This window comes from Mauremys reevesii, linkage group 1 (assembly GCF_016161935.1).
Source record: "Mauremys reevesii isolate NIE-2019 linkage group 1, ASM1616193v1, whole genome shotgun sequence".
Classification (NCBI taxonomy): domain Eukaryota; kingdom Metazoa; phylum Chordata; order Testudines; family Geoemydidae; genus Mauremys; species Mauremys reevesii.
The window spans coordinates 237384229-237405088 of NC_052623.1; the positions used below are offsets into that span (position 1 = coordinate 237384229).

General features: G+C 43.7%; 1 protein-coding gene across 2 annotated transcripts in view; it reads right to left on the reverse strand.

Annotated features, from left to right (window-relative positions):
* Positions 1-4839, reverse strand: part of LOC120392979 (patatin-like phospholipase domain-containing protein 2) — a 49008-nt gene extending 44169 nt beyond the window's left edge. Inside the window, exon 1 of one of the 2 annotated variants that reach the window (XM_039517639.1) lies at positions 4705-4839. The gene's annotated coding sequence lies outside the window, so the exon portion shown is untranslated. Of the gene's footprint in view, positions 1-1821; positions 1856-4704 lie in introns of those variants that run through there. The other variant, XM_039517644.1, reaches the window with a different exon arrangement.
* Positions 4840-20860: the final 16021 nt, after the last annotated feature.

A 20860-nucleotide genomic window follows, 5' to 3' on the forward strand; every position in this document is an offset into this window, starting at 1 on the left:
CATTGCAGAGAAGCTAAATGAATTGTGTTGGTCTCCACTGCAGAGGATGTGAGGGAAAATCCCACACCTGAGTCATTCTTTATAGATGACAAATCTGAGGAACTGTCCCTGATTGAGATGACAATAGGTTTTGGAACAAATTGATAAAATAAGAAGTCATCAGGACCAGATGGTATTTAACCCAGCGGTTCTGAAGGAACTCAGATAGGAAATTTCAGAACTACCAACTGTGATATGTAATTGCTTAAATTAGCCTGTATACGAGATGACTGGAGGATAGATAATGTAGTGCTCGTTTGTTTGTTTTTTAAAAGGCTCAAGAGGTGATCTTGGCAATTACAGGCCTGTAAGCCTAACTTCAGTACCAGGCAAATTGGTTGCAACTATAGTAAAGAACAGAATTATCAGACACAGAATCATAGGGTTGAAAGAGACCACAGGAGGTCATCTAGTCCAATCCCCTGATCAAAGCAGGACCAACACCAACCAAATCATCCCAGCCAGGGCTTTGTCAAGCCGGGCCTTAAAAACTTCTAAGGATGGAAATTCCACCACCTCCCTAAGTAACCCATTTCAGTGCTTCACCACCCTCCTACTGAAATAGTGTTTCCTAATATCCAACCTAGACCTCGCCCACTGCAACTTGAGACCATTGCTTCTTGTTCTATCACAGGGGTTCTCAAACTGAGGGTCAGGACCCCTCAGGGGATTGCAAGGTTATTACATGGTGGGTTGCAAGGTGTCAACCTCCACCCCAAACCCTACTTTGCCTCTAGTATTTATAATGGTAAATATATAAAAAAGTAGTTTTAATTTATAAGAGGGGGTCACACTCAGAGGCTTGCTATGTGAAAGGGGTCACCAGTACTAAAGTTTGAGAGCCACTGTTCTATCATCTGCCACCACTGAGAACAGCCTAGCTCCATCCTCTTTGGAACCCCCTTTCAGGTAGTTGAAGGCTGCTATCAAATCCCCCCTCACTCTTCTGCAGACTAAATAAGCCCAGTTCCCTCAACCTCTCCTCATAAATCATGTGCCCCAGCCCCCTCATCATTTTTGTTGCCCTCCTTTGGACTCTCTCCAATTTGTCCACGTCCATTCTGTAGACAAATTGGAGAGAGTCCAGCAGAGGGCAATGATGAACACAATTTTGGGGAAAAGTCACAGCTTTTGTAAGTGGTGAGGCATGTCTCACCCATCTATTAGAATTCTTTGAGGGGGGGGTCAACAAACACATGGACAAGGGTTATCCAGCGTATATAGTATACTTGGACTTTCTGAAAGACTAACTAAGGTCCCTCACCAAAGGGTCCTAAGCAAAGAAAGCAGTTATGAGGTAAGAAGAAAAGGCATCTCATACATCAGTAACTGGTTAAAACATAGGAAACAAAGGGTAGGAATAAATGGTCAGTTTTCAGATTAGAGAGGTAAATAGCAGGCCTCCCCTCTTCCCCAAGAATTTCTACCAGGACCTATGCTATTCAATATATTCATGAATGATCTGGGAAAGGGGGTGTAAACAGTGATGTTTGCCGACAAACAAAATTCCTCAAAGTAGTTAAGTCTAAAGCAGACCTTTGGCAGTGTCAAGTCTAAACTAGACGCAAAACCCGCAGATACATTTCCATTGCTACAGTAATTGACACACACCCCACCCCCGCCAACACACCTTTCAAGATCATGGATCCTACGCATGCCTCTCACAACATGTGATGTCTCATCCAGTGCACTATATGCCCCAACAACTAGTTGGGTGAAACCAGACAATCACAACACTCTTAAATGAGCTCACACAGGAAAATGATGAAAAAAATAAATTACCTGTGGGTGAACACTTTTCACAAAGCAGTCACTCTACATCTGACCTCTCAGTTCCCATCCTCAAACCAAACCTGCACAGCACTTTCAAAAGAAGAGCTGGGAGCTTAAATTAATAACTTTAGTAAACACTAAAAATCATGAACTGAATACAGACACTGGATTTATGGCTTATTACAAACAATGTCCCCCAGCTGCTCCACACCTTCCTTTCCCCCTATGACTGGAGGAGTGTTAATGAGCCACTTCATCTTGTGTAACAGATTTCAAGGGATCAACCTCTTTATGCTAAACAATCTGTTCAAATATTGTAATTAGCAGTGACACTTTGAGTTAGTTTCCCAGACCTGAAGAAGAGCTCTGTGTAAGCTCAAAAGGATCTCTCTCACCAACAGAAGCTGGTCCTATAAAAAAAATAGGACCACACCCACCTTGTCTCTCTAAAATCCTGGGCCAACACTACAACAACACTGCCTAGTGTTACAAACTGTCTGCTGAAGACCCAGATTGCATATTTCCCTACAGATCCCACTAGCCTGCAAGCATGACCCGGAAGCCCCTTACAACTTAAAACAACAAGACACCATTTTAAGACCATTTTCCATATACCACAATCAACTAGCAGAAATGGCAGAGATGAGTGTGGCTCCTTCTGAGCACCTGAGTAATAAAAGGTGAGAATACTAATCTAGAAGGTCAGCTGCTTCTGGAGCTCACAGAGCAGCAGTAGCTAGGAGTGTTTTAACTCAGCTTCACAACCTCACTACATAAAGGTTTCTCCTGGATGCAGACCTTGACATAGTAATGCAATACCTTTGGAGCCTACGGGTTGAAATACACTATCTAGATCCACACCCAGAAACTACAACTAATGCAGTATGCATCTGCTTGCTTGTACAGAGGAACATCTCACAGAAAGCACATTTTCAACCTGTGCTCCATGACCTGCTCTGGCTCCCAATTTGTACTGAGGTGCAATTTAAAGTGTTGCTTTTAAGCCACTTAGTGCTTTGTTCATTAGGCTTGTGGTGCTCACTGCTCAAACTTACAGCCCTCTGGTTTAATTGGCAGGGGGCTGGAGGCAGGGCATTTTCAGTGCTTCATTGCTTCCCGTGGGCTTTAAACATGGGCTACAGTCAACAAATTTTTGTCTGGGTGAGTTCTTTGTCTGGGTTGATAGGGAGTAATATAATCCAGGTGGATAGGTTTCCTTTTTGCACATTTATCTTAATTTGTTGGGCATTTTGTTTTGGCATATACCCTTTGGACTTTAGAGGAGTGCACACTTAAGTTAAATAAAATGAAATACAGATCCACATAGCAAAGGATCAGTCATCTGCTGACCTAAGGTGCAAAGGTAGACATTACTGATCCAAGTGAAAAACAAAACATTAACAAAACAAAGTGGTCTCAGATAATGGCTTTTAAAGGCTGCCATTGTGTAGGAAGCTACTTAAGTGGATGCTGGGGGAGTACAGTGTAATCTTGATGGCTCAGTCCAGTAATATATGAGAAATCATTCAAGGTATAATAGCCCATGGTGTTTGTGGGTAAAATAGGTCCCTGTCTGGACAAATGAAATGAGCCACTTAAGTTTTTCAGAGGAACAGTATCCACATTTAAGAAGTTTGGGAATTCTCAGTAGAATTTTGCCAGTTTATTCTTAAGGGGGGAAAAACCATCTCATTTAAAAAACCAAAAGACATTTCAAGCTCTTCATGTTGTGATAGCAGTCACCCTCTAACCCCCAACCTTACAAACACACATACGATGACCTCCTGAGGTCCCTTCCACCCCTGATATTCTATTCTATGATTATAGCCTCTGCTGGACGTGCCCCATGCTGTGATGCTGGGACCAGGTAAATTGGACTAATATGTTTTAAGTTTCCCTTGGCTTAAGTAGGCTCTAACACGGTTTCTCCCCTAGGCCTGTCTGGCATATTTCCTAGGTACAGACTCTCTCTCTCTCTCTGTTACCACTTTGTTATAAAGGCACCATACAACCCAGCTGCCCTTGGCCCCCAGGACCAATGCTGACCCCCTCCTCAGACTCCCTAGTGGCCTAGTAGCTTAAGCACAGCTTTTCCCAGAGTTCCAACCCCTGAGTTCACAGATCCCCATCATCGACACAGGATGGTAAAGCCAACAGACAGACTTTGCACAGGATTCTAAATACAGTTACTCTTTACTTAGTGTTACCCCAAATTGGGCCAGCTAGTAAGCTTAGGGAGGACTAATGACCTACCAGAGTTTGGCAGAAAGCAGCACATTTATTATACTGATAACTAAGCTCAAAAGAAGGGGGGGGGTCCACTCTCGCATACTTATGCTCCCAGGACAGGCACAGCATTGGAGATGTCAGGATCCTTCAAGGTAAGTGTTCCACAGCGCAGCGATGGATGGTGCAATGAAGGTAAGTCTTCCCGAGGCAGGCAGTCCCGGCAAAGGGCCTTTACGGGAGGTACAAGCTTGTGAGTTCCCTCCTGAGCACATGGCCCCTTTCCCTTTCAAGGACCTGCTCCTCATGGCCTGCAACTAGAGATGACTTGGCCGCATCTGGTTGATCACACTCCACCTCGGACAGTGTCCATGCATTGGGTGTGTGAGTGCTGCCTAATTAGAGTCCCAGACCCTATCTACCTGGGAGCTCCTCCGATCTTCCAGCTGTTCAAGCAGCCCATCCATTCCACAAGAATTCTGGGGGGGAAGCCACTCCACAGCTATTCAGAGAGGGAGAGGAGACAAAAGAGGGGGAGTGTAACAGACCTTTTTGGCATACAGGTTATACATAGCATACAGAATCCTGGTGTTCCTACAACACTTAGATATCATGAGAGAGACACACAGTTCAATACAAAGCAAATGGGTATGTATATTTCCTTGCCTCAATTTCCTCACGGTTCTGGAGCATTTTTCAGGCATAGGCAGAGTCTTCTATAGAGGATGGTATCCTTCCTCTCCTACTTTCCTGTACGTGACTTCTCATCCAAAACAAAACATCACATCCTCCTCTTTCCCCCCCCCCCCATATGGGGGAAAGGGTTGAACCCCTTTCTTTTATAATCTTCAACACCTGATATCAGGAGATTCCATTATCAGCCTCATCAGGTGGTGAAAATCCCTTGCCAGGTGATTCATTGCTTAATAAGTTACTACCACCCTAGAGTTTAGACTTGAAAAACTGATTTGGCCTGGGCAGCTGCCATTTCTTGGTCCAAAGGTGCTCAGTTTAAATGAATGATCAAAGTTGAACAATTCTTTATCATTAGCCTGGTGCATGAATTTATTCTATTGCTTCTTGTGAGTTTTAGCTCAATATAGTGGGGAGCAAAGACAAGAAAAATGGAGTTTGCTCTCTGACCTAATTACAGGGACATATCCCCCATATCAAACAGAACTCATAAACTGTACATAGACTCCCCAAATTGTCACAGTAGCCTTTAGAGCTTACAACTGGATTCCTGTGGGCCCTCATGAGCATATGATAGGATAGCAGATGGGAATTTAGGGCCAGATTTGAAAATCCCTGTGACACTGGAAGACCAGGTGCAACCTCTTTCCAAGGCTTTAGGCCTCAGCAGAGCACTGACAAATTCATTTTTGAAAACCAGTCTGTTTCACCTGTGTGTTAGTATGGTTAAGATGGGTATTGAGCTTGTGATGGGTTTACCCATCCCCCCAGGTGCTAACTGATGTACTGGGGTACCACTGAGCCTGCCTGTTCCACCAAACTAGGCTTCCTTACATTTTTCTGCTGAGCCAGGCCCTCATGCTCCTCCAGCACACACACACACACCCCAGCTGCAGAAAGATAGACACTGAAATCAGCACTGCATGGGAAGGCTTCAGCGATGGAATAACCCAGCACTCAAGTGCACATCCCCTCTGGAGTGTAAACCCAAAATTGTATCATCTTGTGCTGCACAGAGTACTGTACAACATAAGCTCATGAAATTCGTTCCCTCCCTCAATGTGCAGGAAGATATGCACAGCTTTTTTTGTCCTCCTCCTCCCGCCCATTATGAACTTCACAAACTGGTTTTAGAGAAAACAAAAACAAGTTTATTGACTACAAAAGATAGATTTTAAGTGATTATAAGGGCTCGCAAACAGATTAAAGCAGATTACCTGTCAAACAAAACACACACAAACTAAGTTTAAGATATTATTTGTAACCAGTTTATTTAGTAATTTCTCACCCTAAATGTTGTTTTAGGCAGAACGCATTGGTTCTTGAAGGCAAACTGCTCTTGCTTGAAGCTTAAAACTCCAGGATTTCTTTCACAGGCCAGACACCTTTCCAGTGTGGGCTCAGCTGTTCTCCCCATTCCCCGCTTTTGTCTGTTTCTTAGATGTTCACAGCAGTCATCTTGGGTGGGCATTCAGTGAAGAAAGACAATGATTATATCAGTTTGCTGGCTTAAATAGGTTTTATATATGGCAGTTTCCCAGTGTGATTCTCTCTTCTCAGTGGAAAAATACTGGTATTCTATCATGGAGTCCAGTACCAGATGGCTTGATCACATGACCCTGCAGTGTCAAAGCAGCCATGAGTCAGAGATTGTTTGTAGCATCCCAGGAAAGCTCTCAGGAAGGTGGGAGATTAGCATCTTCAAAGACCTATTGTTCTCCCTAATGGTCCATTGACTTGTTCCCAGCAAGCCAGCCAGACTGATTGCATTCTGTCTGATGGCCGTTCCTCAGGTGCAACCACTGTGTAGTACAGATGTACAGTTAATATTCCTAACTTTAGATACAAAAATGATACAGGCATACAAATAGGATAATCATTCAGTAAGTCATAACCTTTCCAATTATATCTCACAAGACCCATCTTGCATAAAATACATTGCAGTGATTATGACACAATCATATCATATTACTACTCCGAAAAATATGGGAAACAGTGTCACAGAACTTATAATAGGGTCTTTAGTGTTCAGACATTGTGAAATGCTTGTAGGATGTTGCATGCATTAATCACACTTATAATACTTATCACATGCTATCAGGTAATATTTAAATTTTTGCTTTGTAACTCTAAACAATGTTTGCTCTGAAACTGTAAACTCAGGAGAAATCATCTCCTGACCATAAAGAAGGCCTAGCAAAACTAAGAGGGCCATTGTGGGACAGCATAATACAAAGAGTTTGTGAATTGCCCCTTTACAACATGAAGAGGCTGATCTCATTATCTTGAATTCTGGAAAAGGGCAATAAAAATGCAGACAAGAACATTTTTCATCTCTTTTGCTGTTTGAATTCTGACAAGGCTGAAGCTACAAAACAGATGCAGAGATGGCCAAGGTCAACCTGGGTCAGCCCTAAAAGACAGTCAGAGCTGGCAGATTACTACAACTCTGTCATCTTTTTTGGAACTATGGACTAGAACTCATTAGTGTATATATGCTTGCCTGTTTTAACCTTGTAATAACTCATTTAGTTTCTTAGTTAATAAATTCTTGGATAGTTTACTGTAGGATTGGCTAAAGGCGTTGTCTTGGATATGAAATCTAAGGTACAAATTGACCTGGGGTAAATGACTAGCCCTTTGGGACTGGGAGGAACAGGAATATATTGTGATCTTTAGTGTATAGCAACCATCTATCACTAAGTCAAGCTTGCCTAGGTAGCAAGGTAGATTGGAATGCCCACGGGGACTGTGAGATCCCATGGTAAGACTGTTACAGTGCTTTAGGAGTTAACACTTGTTACTGGGTTGGTGAAATCTAATTATAGAACATACAACCAGTCTGGGGTCTCTGCCCTGCTTCTTGAAAGTCTGCCCTAAGGTTGGCACTCACAGTCATGAGCTACTGCAGACACAACAATGTTTGTGTTGAAAGCTCTGGAAAATCTGGACCCTTCATTTTGGAGCCAGAGTAGGAACTGAGGTCTCTGGAAAAATCTGCCACTATTATGTAAATTGAGGCATGACAATTGCTGAGTTTGAAATTATATATACAGAGAGAAGATAAACCTAAAGGTGAATGCTATCTTCATCCTACTGATCTGTCATTCAAAAATTGAAACTATTTCAATGCAGCAATTAATCAGCATGTAGCCAAAACCACAATCAGTCACCTCATACCAATAAAATGTACCAAGTCTGACTGCATTTTTGTCGCAGGAGTCATGGATTGTGTTTATTTCTAAAAATAAAGCCTTGACTTTTGACATTTTAGATTTTTTTTTATATGGATGATGGGTGGATATGATGTTAGTCAATTTAATTGGCAACCAATTTAACTGAGAATTGAGTGCTGCTAAAATCTCAGAAAGTGAACAGAGCAACCTCTCAGCACATAGCATGGGGTCATAAAGAACCAGAACACTAAACTTTAAAGTCTTTAATTTTTCCAAGGGTGATCACTCTTCCTTTCCAAAGTTAAATAAATAAATGTGGAAAGTTACAATAGGTTTACAAAGATCAGCTCTGATACAACTACTACATTAAAATCATATCACAGAACAAGCAGTTATTATAAAATAAAATAAAGGTTATTTAGAGCAATGGTTCTAAACCAAGGGGCCAAGAGCAGGTTTCAGGGGGGGTCCACCAAGCAGGGCCAGCACTGGACTTGCTGGGGCCCAGGACAGAAAGCTGAAACCCCACTGCACAGGGCTGAAGTCCGGGGCCCTGAGCAATGTAGCTTTGCAGGGGCCCCAGGCAAATGCCCAGCTTGCTACCCCCTAACACCAGCCCTGGCTTTTATATGCAGAAAAACAGTTGTGGCACAGGTGGGCCATGGAGTTTTTATAGCATGTTGGGGGACCACAGAAAGAAAAAGGTTGAGAACTGCTTATTTAGAGTATAAAACAATGTCCATGACACTTGATGTTGTTGTTGACCATATGCCTACTGCTTTTGCTTTTTCACATCCCTGTGACTTTTCCTTTAAAAAAAATAGCCATGCTAAAACAGCACTAATGACTTCTTAAATGATACCTGGATAAGAGTAAAATTTTAATCTCAGTCATCATCTCTTGACATTTACATTGCTTCATTGATCCTTTAGGATCCCAAAGGACTTTACATACTCTACAAAAGACAGACAGGAATCACGACACCCACCCCTGATTTGCAGCCACCACTGGTATGGAATGCAGATGTTTAACAGTTCACTTGCTATGTAATAGTTTAGGACAGGCAATGGAAAGAAATTGTTATAGCTAATTGAAACTGCAGGAGGGAATTTAGGTTGTCATAGAGGCTTAGATTTTTCAAAATATCATTTTATGTGAAAACCCACACTCTCCCTCCTGCAGTTTCAATTGGCTGTAGCAATTTCTGTTTCCTATCCTAAACTAATGTGTATCTAAACCACTTATAACTAATACATTTTGAAAATAAATTAAAATATTAAATAACTTTTCAGTGACAAATGTCTGCCTTTAAGATTTAATATCTTGGAATCAACCAGGCCAAATAATAAACATTTTATATTAGTGCTTAAGGTAGATTCCCAGCTTCCAAATGTGGCATAAAGTGCTCATTTCCCCAGATTAAATCCTGCCACTTCTCCAGGACTGAATATGTTTCCTTGTGGGCCTGAGCTGGTGTAATTTGGGGGAACGATTCTAACTGGGAAGACATTTCTCTAGCAGGCTGTTTTCTAAACATGCTTTTTGAATCTGCTCAGAGGTTTGGAATGTTAGACTAGGTCTCAGGGAGAAAGTGAGCTGAGTGCAGATGAGGATATGACATGTAGACACATGCTGTGTACATTAAGATGCATCTTTGCCATGACCTATAGATTTGCCTTTTTTTAAAAAAAATATATCAATGACTTGAGATTTTATAAGTTGTTTTTCCCCCATGTGAACCAGTGGACATGGTACTAAACAGCTGCACCATGAGTGTTACTAAACCAAACTCCAGGTTGCATGAGGATAACAGAAAGCAAGAACTCCACAAATACTGTGAAAGACCAGATCAGTTAATTTAGAAAGCTTTAATTCTTTCAGAATTGATTAGGTTTCTCTCTTCCTGAAAGAATAAAATAATTTGGCACCCTTCCCCCAGGCCTCTCAATAGCGTTTATAATGGAACTGGTCATGTCTGTATTATGACCATTAAATAATAAAGCACTCATCCACAAAGGTGCCTGCGGTGCCCAACCTCAGCAAAATGACTAAACAAAATAAAACAGCAGCAACAATGGTGGTAATTTAAAAACACTTCTGGAAAAAAGTTTGTAGGTGTTTTTTAAAGAGAGAGAGAGAAATTAAACGAGACATTTCAGAAAGGAGAATGTTCCACACCAGTGGGACTGCTGCAGTGGAAGCTCAATCGCCTATGATTTTAATTGCAATTATGGAACTACTTAGCACTGGCAATATGCAAGTGCAAAATGAAAAGACCCGTCAGGTGGAAACTCAGGAAATAGGTCTTCAGTTTAACTAGGGCCAGTCCCATTCAGAGCTTTTTGAACCAGCAACGCTAATTTAAAATCAATCTGCCTGTAACAGGGTTCACGTACCACTCTAGCACCTCCTTCTGGCTCTGCACCCTCTTCAGGTGCTGTCTCACCTCCATCACTCCTGCTCTAGGATCCACATCTTTCCAAGGACCGCGGTGTCCTTTTCAGCAACACAGCTCTCTGGCCATGCCACACACTGTGCTTCTCCCTTCTGGGGGACCTGCAGTCTGCTGTTCAGCCACTTCCCTTAGTGGCTGCGACTGCAAATTGTCTGGCCATTTCCTTGTGGCCCCAGCATCCTCTTTGCCCTTGCCTCAGGGCCTCAGCCTGCAAACCCCAGCAACCAACCAGAAGCTGTCTCTCGCTCACCCAGTCCCTGCTAGTAGCACTGCTCTGTCCAGGGTGCTGGCAGTTATCCCAGCCCTCCAGAGACACAATCCTTCCTCCCTGGGCTCCCAGCAGAGAACTGCCCTAGACTGGCCAAATCTTAGACTAGAACCTACCCAGAACACCATTTGAGCTGAGGTGCTCTTGGAGTTGAAGAACCACCACCTTCTCAGTTACCTTCCACCTATCCTAGATCTAGTTGTTGGTACTTACCAAGCAAATGGGGTGTATAGTAATGAACGAGACACCTGATGTTTTAGTTTTTTGAACTCATTCTCATTCACATCACTTGATGTTTCCTAAGGATTGCCATAATAAAACATTACCCATTATTATTACAATTTGAAAAAAAAAACCCCGCTTAGAACCAGATCTTCACCTGGTATAAGTTGGCATAGCTCTATTGAATTCCATAGAGTTACACCAGTTTAAACCATCTGATGATCTAGTTCTTACTTTGAATTTTGCAAATGGTGGGCCATATTCTGCCACCCTTGCTCATGCTGAATAGTACCTTACTCCTTGAGTAGCCTCACTGACTTCAAGGAGACTAAGTAAGATACTATTCAACAAGAGCGAGGGTGACAGAATCTGGCTATCTATCTGTAAAATGGACAAGAAGTGCCCTGTTTTGGGTTGCTGGAGCGAGACTTAACCTTGGAAACAGAGGAGACGAGGGAAGAATGTGGGGGAGGAGCAAGACACATTGTGAGGAGTAACAGGAAAGAGATGGCCTGTAGGTGTCACTACACCTACCATATGCTATTATTAATTTGTTCTCTGTCAACAGAAGTGCCTGACTTCAGCCAAGTTCAAACACAAGGTCTAAAGTTTAGCTCTGAAGAAGAAAACCTCCCTAGTTCTGATCTCACTCTAGCCCTGTTCCTGGAAACCTTGACTCTCACAGCAAATCTTTCTTACAGCATGCTGGCGGTAGGGGTGCTGGAACAATTTGTATAATGGGGGTGCTGAAAGCTATTGACTTTGACAAACTGTAAACCCTGTATATAATGGAAACCATTTCGAGCCAGGGGGTGCAGCAGGAACCCCAGTGCCCCTAGTTCCAGCACCTATGGCTAGGGGAATTAATTTCTCCACATTTGGCTCAGTCACACCAACCTGTAAATTGTTGCAGTCATGGTAGGCAGCTATCAGCCTCCTAGCCAGAGGGAGATTAATCCCTTTCCTTACAGCCTCCAGAAGGGGGCTTTACATTCCATTTGCAGTAGATAAGAACAGTTGTTTACTACCACTTTCAGAGCTCCCCTGCATGCTAGGGCACAGGAAGCTTTGAAGGACCTGTGTGGCATGTAGGCAGACACCCCCCCAAAATGCTGTCTTACATATTCTGCCCACACATGCACACACAGATTCTTCTGCATTCAGGGCTTTGTATTTTTCCTGTAGAAATAAGGCTTTTTCCAATGTTTCTTTATTAAAAGTACTATAGTGCTGACGACAATTTACTCCACCATTTTTAGGTGTTGTGCAAAAGGTAAGCTAACTCTGGCACAAAGGAATAATACTGCTTTTGTTCCTGTCCACCGACTAATAGGAATGAAGATTAGCTCCTAAAGGTTAAAAAACCCTATTCTCTCTTTGCATGGCCTCTTCTAACCTTATTTGTTGCCAGTATCAACACATAGAAGTTCTGTTTATTTAAAAAAAAATCTTTAAGCTTCACTCTGTATTCAGTTTGTCAAAGCAGAACTACTCTGATAGCTCAGTTGATTTTTCTGGCCTGGTTTCAAAATTCAGATTGCTAATCTTTACGCACTACACCTCTACCTCGATATAATGCTGTCCTCGGGAGCCAAAAAATCTTACCACGTTATAGGTGAAACTGTGTTATATCGAACTTGCTTGGATCCACCAGAGTGCGCAGACCCGCCCCCTGCCCCACCCCAGAGCACTGCTTTACCACGTTCTATCCAAATTTGTGTTATATCGGGTCGGGTTATATTGAGGCAGAGGTGTATGTGCAAGAGTTTTCAATCAATAGTCAGGATAATCTGTCTTTTCAATACAATCTTTACTCTGACAAGACTCCTGTTGAGTACAGACTAGTGTATTTCCATTGTCCAAGCTGAGAGAAATGCAGAAAGCGAACAAATGGCATAAATGGTGAAAGGCCATTTAGATTTGTATTTTTTACCCATACATTTTAATAATCATTTAAGGTTTATTGAGCCAGATCCTGTTTTCCCTGAACACCCCAAAACTTCCAGTGACTTCCATGATTTGGCTGATTACCAACATTACAAATATTTATTTGTTTGTTTTACCTTGGTGTCCATTTCATTTTCTTGGGCTTTTTTCTGACTTCAAACAATTCTTTAGTTTTGAAAATGGTAATACTCCAAATTTTCCAAGTGTGCAAATCTAGGACCAGACCTTCAGTTGTACTGGAATGGAGCCTGGTGTACTTGAAGAGTGGGGAAACTATGGGTGTTACATCTTGCTGGGACCAGTCATGATTACTGATGTGATACCAAATATGATTTGCACTGATCTACACAGACATGGGCAGCTAACTGGATTTCTCATATTTGTATCTGAATATGAAAAATTTTGTTACATGGACAAGTGCACAGGGGACCGTATGACAGCCTACAGCCTGCTTCTTCTGTACGGGGAAAGTAAGCTGTTTTCTTCTTCAAAGCCCTGCAGACAGCCACAGGGTGCATTTCACCCCATTGACGGTTATCCAAGTAGATGTATGCTTATTACAACAGCACTGGGTGGCTGCAACTGAGATCAAGACCGCATTGTACTAGGCCTTGTGTAAACACATAGGGCTTGGCTACACTTACAAGTTGCAGCGCTGGTGGAGGCTTTCCAGCGCTGCAATTAACACCCCGTCCACACTTGCAGGGCACAACCAGCGCTGCAACTCCCTGGTTGCAGCGCTGGCTGAAAACCCATCCCGGCAGGGGTATAAGGAGTGCAGCGCTGGTGACACCAGCGCTGCTCAGCAGGTGTGGACACTCACCAGCGCTTTACCTGTCCTCCAGGGAATAAGGAGCTATCCCAGAATTCCTGTTCAGCCACTCTGCACATCAGTTTGCACTCTACTGCTCTTGCCTCAGGTGACCCGCCCTTTAAATGCCCCGGGAAATTTAAAAATCTCCTTCCTGTTTGCTGCAGCCAGGTGTGGAGTGCAATCAGTTAATCAGTTACAGGTTACAGGTAACCATGCCTCCACGTGGCAAACGAGCCCCAGCATGGAGCACAGGTGAATTGCAGGACCTCATCAGTGTTTGGGGTGAGGCATCTGTTCAGGCACAGCTGCGCTCCGGCCGTAGGAATTACGATATCTTTGAGCAGATATCAAGGGCCATGCTGGATAGGGGCCATGAACGGGACGCACTACAATGCAGGGTGAAAGTTAAAGAGCTGCGGAGTGCCTATTACAAAGCCCGAGAGGGGAATCGACGATCGGGAGCTGCTCCCACGACCTGCCGTTTTTACAGGGAGATGGACAAGATACTTGGGGGTGACCCCACTGCCAATCCCAGGGTAACGATGGACACTTCTGAGCAGGCTGGGGGACAGGAGGAGGAGGAGGCTGCGGGGGGGGGAGAGGAAACCGCGAGTGAAGCTCCTGGGATGGGGAAGAAACCGCAGATTCCCTGGAGGCATGCAGCCAGGAGCTCTTCTCAAGCCAGGAGGAAAGTACCCAATCGCAGCAGCCAGCAGTTGCAGAAGGACAAGCAGAGGAGCGGGGTACCGGTAAGCGGCTTTTATTTTCTGGGTGGAAATGTTTCTGGAGAGGAAGGGGGGTTATGGATGCATGCATGGCAGCGTCTAGATGTGGAATAGCCCGTTGATGTGGTCTATCACGTCACGGTAATCTGCTTCAGTTATCTCAGCAAAAGCTTCATCCAGAGCGTGGGCAATATGCCTGCGCAGGTTTATAGGCAGAGCCACTGTGTCCCTTGTCCCAGTGACGGTGACGCGTCCGCGCCACTCTTCGGCCAGTGGGGGGGGGACCATTTCTGAACACAGGCACGCCGCATAGGGTCCCGGGCGGAATCCACATTGCTCTAAAAGAGCCCCCCGCTGTTCCCTAGTGACTGCAGTAGGGAAACATCTTCCAGGATTAAGTCCTGTGAAAATGTTGGGAGACTCTTTAGTGAAGAGATAGGAGATAAGATCACCCTGCATCTGCATCTTCACTCAACCCCTCTAGCACTCCAGATTACCCGAAGCAACCAGCTCCTCTCACTCAAGCCCCTCTTCTCCCTATATAAGTAAACACTCCTCACTCACCATTTCGTGGCTTCTGTTGTGTTTTCCTTTTGGGATAAAGAATGCAAGTGAGAACTTGCAAGTGAGAACTCCCTCAGTGTAACAATTCATGTCTGGAGATAGTGGATACAATGCTGCCCGTGTTAAATGTTGTCATTTCTGTGTCTACAGTGACCTTGACTACTGGACTGCCCAGATGTTCAACATCACAGAGGCTTCAAAATTTGAGAAAAAATCCCGAAAGAGCAAAGAGGACATGCTGAAAACTGTTCTTCAGCACTCTGCTACAGAGAGAAAAGAATTGAAGGAGTGGCGAGAGAAAGAAAGCAGGACCATAAGAGAAATGCAGTGGCCAAGAGGAAAAGCACGGAGCGGCTGCTAAGCATCCTGGAGCGCCAAGCGGAGTCTATAGAGTCACTCGTTGCCATGCAAGCAGAGCACTACCGTGCTACTCCCCCACCCGCCCCGTCCTTTGTGCCTTGTGCCCCAATGTCAGCTCAAACCACCTTTCCCCAGCATCCAGGCTCTTACCACCACCAGCTGCCTCCAACACCTGTACGTTCCCCAACCAGCCCTGATACCTACCACCACCCTTACCCTCTGCATTCAACCCCCATCACCATGCAGTATATGAACCCTGAAGTGCAGGATTCATTAAACAGCAATCCAGACATGGCATATGCAAACTTGTGACTGTACAGTTCACCAACCCACACCCTTGCCCTCTTGTGTTAATGAAATGTTGTGTGTCTGTCTGTCTGTCAAGGAAGTTTTTTTCTTTTCAATAAAACAATTCTTGGCTTTGAAAACAGTCTTTATTATAGCAGATAGTGAAAGATACCTTAGCCCAGTAAAGAAAGAGGCACTGCAAATCATATTATTATTATGGATAATAGAATAACAGTGTAAGCAGTGCAATTCACTCCCATGCAAGGCAGCAAACATTACTGTTGGCTTTCAGCCTCAAATTCTTCCCTCAAGGCATCCCTAATCCTTGAAGCCCTGTGCTGGGCCTCTCTATTAGCCCTGCTCTCTGGCTGTGCATATTCAGCCTCCAGGACTTGAACCTCGGTGGTCCATGCCTCACTGAATGTTTCACCCTTCCCTTCACAAATATTATGGAGGGTACAGCAAGCGCTTATAACCGCGGGATGCTGCTTTCCCCAAGTCTAGCTTCCCATACAAACATCTCCAGCGAGCCTTTAAACGCCCAAAAGCACACTCCACAGTCATTCTGCACCGGCTCAGCCTGTAGTTGAACCGGTCCTTGCTCCTGTCAAGCTTCCCTGTATAGGGTTTCATGAGCCAAGGCAGTAACGGGTATGCGGGTCTCAAGGATCACAGTGGGCATTTCGACATCCCCTACTGTGATCTTCCTGTCTGGGAAAAAGTCCTGCCTGCATCTTCCTGAACAGGCCACTGTTCCGAAAGATGCGTGCATCATGCACCTTTCCAGGCCAGCCTGTGTAAATGTCAATGAAACGCCCGCGGTGATCCACAAGCGCCTGGAGAACCATAGAGAAATACCCCTTACGATTAACGTACTCTGATGCCAGGTGGGGGGGGGCCAGAATAGGAATATGCGTCCCATCTATCGCCTCCACAGTTAGGAAACCCATTTGTGCAAAGCCATCCACAATGTCCTGCACGCTCCCAGAGTCACGGTCTTTCTTAGCAGGATGCGATTAATTGCCTTGCAAACTTGCATCAAAACGATTCCCACGGTCGACTTTCCCACACCAAACTGGTTCCCGACCGACCGGTAGCTGTCTGGATTTGCCATCGTCCAGATTGCAATAGCCACCCGCTTTTCCACCGTCAGGGCAGCTCTCAATCTTGTGTCCTTGCGCCGCAGAGTGGGGGCGAGCTCAGCACACAGTCCCATGAAAGTGGCTTTTCTCATACGAAAGTTCTGCAGCCACTGCTCATCATCCCAGACTTCCATGACGATGTGATCCCACCACTCAGTGCTTGTTTCCGAGCCCAAAGCGGCGTTCAACGGTGCTGAGCATTTCCGTGAATGCCGCAAGCACTGTAGTGTCACACGCGGCAGACAAATCCATATTGATATCATCGTCGGACTCCTCACTGTCACTTTGGAGCTGAAGGAATAGCTCGACTGCCAAACGTGTTGTGCTGGTGACACTCATCAGCAGAGTCCTCAGCAGATCGGGCTCCATTTGCCACAGAAATCGCGATTCACAGAGAGTAACAGAAAGACACTCACAATGGCGCCAAACGCTGCCGGAAAGAGTGAATGCTGGGATGTGAAGCGATGCACCACGGGGCGCTGGCAAACAGGAAGCGGAATGACCCGCACACTTCCTTCCCCTTCCCACAATACTCAGCGCCAAAATGGGACGAGGTGCTCTGTGGGATAGCTGCCCACAATGCACCTCTCAATACAGCGCTGGAAAGTGCTGCAAGTGTGGCCACACTGCAGCGCTGGTAGCTGTCAGTGTGGCCACACTCCAGCGCTGGCCCTTACACAGCTGCATGAGCAGCGCTGTAACTCCCAGCGCTGCAACTTGTAAGTGTAGCCAAGCCCATAGTGAAAGACTTGCTGGCTCAAAGAATGTATAACCTAAAAAGAAGTATTATAATCCTCATTTTACAGATAGGGAACTGAGGCACAGAGACACTAAGTGACTTGCCTATGGCCACACAGGAAGTCTATGGTGGAGCAGGGAGTTGAACCAAATTACTCAAGGCCAGCCTTCCTTTTTCCTACCTATACTTTCCTCCAGCCCAGATCAATCAATCCCAGAATCAGAATAAAGTCTTCAATGGATGTTGGATCTTCCAGTTGAGATAAATATTCCTTTAAGAGACTACAAAGTCTATGAATACTTCCTTTCCCTTTGAAAATTTCTTTGAGAGCTGAATCTGAAAAGAAAAAACTCCCTCAATCCTACTGTTCTTTCTCTCTCTCCTTTGCAAAGAGTTAGCTGGACTACTGGTTACTTACAGTGCCAATGGAAGATAGACTCAACATAGCACTAATGTTCATGCTTTATATATGTTTGTTTTGAACCCCAAATTAAACCTTTTTAGGGGAACCACTCTCTTTTTTTTCCTCCCTTTCTTTGTACATGGTCCACTGAGGTTGTGTCTTGAGGAAGCCTGAATTACTAGAGTGAAAAGCATTTTTATTTGAATCACCTGAAAGGCAGGGGACTCTGCCTTTCATTTCTATCCCAATGAAAATTCAGATTAATATATAAAGGCATCAGCAAGTGCCCTTCTCTTCCTTTTCAAGATAAGAATAAGATGATTTATTTTAAAAAAATAAGATCAAGTGGCAAGTCCCTCTTTTACAGAATTTTACTGTATCTCCAAATTTTCCTGTTTTTTTGGGTTTTTTTGCTTAATTACTACTTGTAGTGTGTAAAGTTAAATCAAAGGGACTATGTAAGGGCCCTAGTTAGTGCTTCAAATCAGGACCTGTTATATACAAAACTAATTTTATAATGAATGATCTACTTAGAAAGAATTTTATCTCAGCTTCAAAGTCTTCCATGGTTAGATTTTATTTATTTGTGTCTACACAAGAGTCCTTCTGCCAAATAAACATGGTTCATTTCTGTGTTCCCAGAAATTGAGAGAGGATTACAATTTATGTGAGAGTCCTTGGTTTAATTCACCATCCTCTGCATGCAACTACATATCTTACCAAGATAGCCAGGCCTGTCAAAGGTTTATTCAATAATTAGGAAAGAGTGTACAGGAAGGTTTAAAGAAGCCCTTAAATGCTGACAACTCTTAGAAGAATTACAAAAAGAACAGATCAAAGGTGAGGAACTGGCCCAGTACATGCCATTGCAGTATGTGCTATTTCCATAAACTGCTTGAGAAATAAATGCCTTCACAGGTACAACCTGCAAAATAATGCCCCGATAGTAAATGCAGAGAAGGCTCAGTCTTGCAGCATTTCTGTAGGAAGTATTTAAAAATAAAAAAGGCTGAAGATATTTCCTTGCTACAACTCATAAGATACTGTCACAGAGTTGTAAAGAAAACTGAGTCAAAGTAAAATAAAACAAGGAAATTTGCTTTATTTCAATTATCTTAAAAGAAATTCAAGGTTCCAATTCACTTTTTTCTTTAAACATTTGATTTCTGATGAATGCAAAGACAGATAGATACAGACAGCTACACAGAGTTACAGCTGTATTAATGTATGGTCAGAGGGTACGTCAAAGTGCACATAAAAAAACCCACCTTCCCATATACCCCATTCTAACCATTTCATTTTCAGTCAGGTTTGAGATTTTCCCCTGCTTGATCACTATTTCCAGGTAATAGGTAGTGAATATTTAGAGAGACAGTTCTCCGTTAGTTTAGGCTTTAAATTTAACATAAATTTGATATATCCTGATGGAGAATGCTATCGGGAGTAAAAAATAAAAATAAAAAATATTTATCTAAATCAGGGGTCGGCAACCTTTGGCACGCAACTCACCAGGGTAAGCACCCTGGTGGGTCGGGCCGGTTTGTTTACCTGCTGCGTCTGCAGGTTCGGCTGATCGTGGCTCCCACTGGCCGTGGTTTGCCGTTCCGGGCCAATGGGGGCGGCGGGAAGCGGCAGCCAGCACATCCCTCAGCCCACGCTGCTTCCCGCATCACTGACACTGGAGAAGAAAGAAAACAGTGGGCCAAATTCTCAACAGATGTCAATTGACATAGTTCCAATGAAATTAATGGAGTTATGCATTTACCCCAGTCGATGGGTCCCTGCGTGTCATTGAAAATTTGGCCCATAGTGGCCTGCCCAAAGTTAGGCAGGCACAATTGCATGCTAATTTGTGTGTGAAATGACTGATTGAACATCGCATGGCTTGGATAATCTTAGGCCCTGAAAGTCAAGCCAAAATAAGTGCATGTTTGCAGTTTTGCTATCAGGATGGGAGGATGGATAAGAAGTGAATGTATTGTGAAAATAAAAGGAAGGTTTGGACAACAACCTTGATTTTAGGTGCCTCTCATATGTGAGTTTTATTATTATGACTAGAACTGTTTTGCTGATAAGGAGAATGATGAACTGTTATTGCCTGTTGCTAGAGAAATCATAAGCCTATTAGAGGTTAATATGAGTTGTGCTTTGTTCGAAGAAAAATTATAAAAATTTTAGGTAGCAAGTGTGCTTTGGAGAAGTCCAGGGAAGCTTTCCTCTGGGCAAGGATTTGACATGTAAGTTCCCCAGCAGCTAGATGGAAGGTGGTCCCCACACAGAGGCCTGGCTACTGATTTCTTGAAACCATTTCAGACTTTTTGGGTAGCTATAAATGTTTGGAATGCTCTGAATCTACTGGTATAGCATGTGTGTGCGCGTGTGTGTGTGAGAGAGAGAGCTTGAGACCTAATACAAAAGTAGTTTTAGGTAAAAGCACTCTTGCTTGTGCCAATCATTTCAGACAGATGAGCATGCCCCCACTGATTTATTCCTGACAACACCTGGAAAGAAACAATAAAGTTACCACTGCTTTGGATTCTGAAAACCTTTGGTAACACCTGTAGCTGCTCCTCATAGGCTTCTAACCAAGTACATGTTTCACATTTGCAATGTTAAAAATTGAAGGCAAAACTTTTCTAGTGTAGACCTGGCCTGAGTCTGATCTGCAAAGATCATTCGAGACTGAGAACCTTGACTGTGATAGAAGCTCTATAACAACTCTCTTCTCACTGTACCACAGGAGCAAGGGTGATGAAAGTTTCATTCCTAATCAGTATAAAACTGAGGGACAACACAGTACCATAAATCTTGTGCAAACAGTGCCTCCTGACTGTGCTGCCACAGGTGGTTTCTCGAATGGAATCAACTACCTTTATGGAACCATTACAGTTCCCATTTCAGACAGCTAACAATATGAAGAAAAAGGAAGCAAAAAACGTAACAGCTACTTCATGAACAAATGCAAGAAACAACACCATCCCCAGAGGTCTCACTAGCTATAACTCTGAACACTAAATACAACTCCA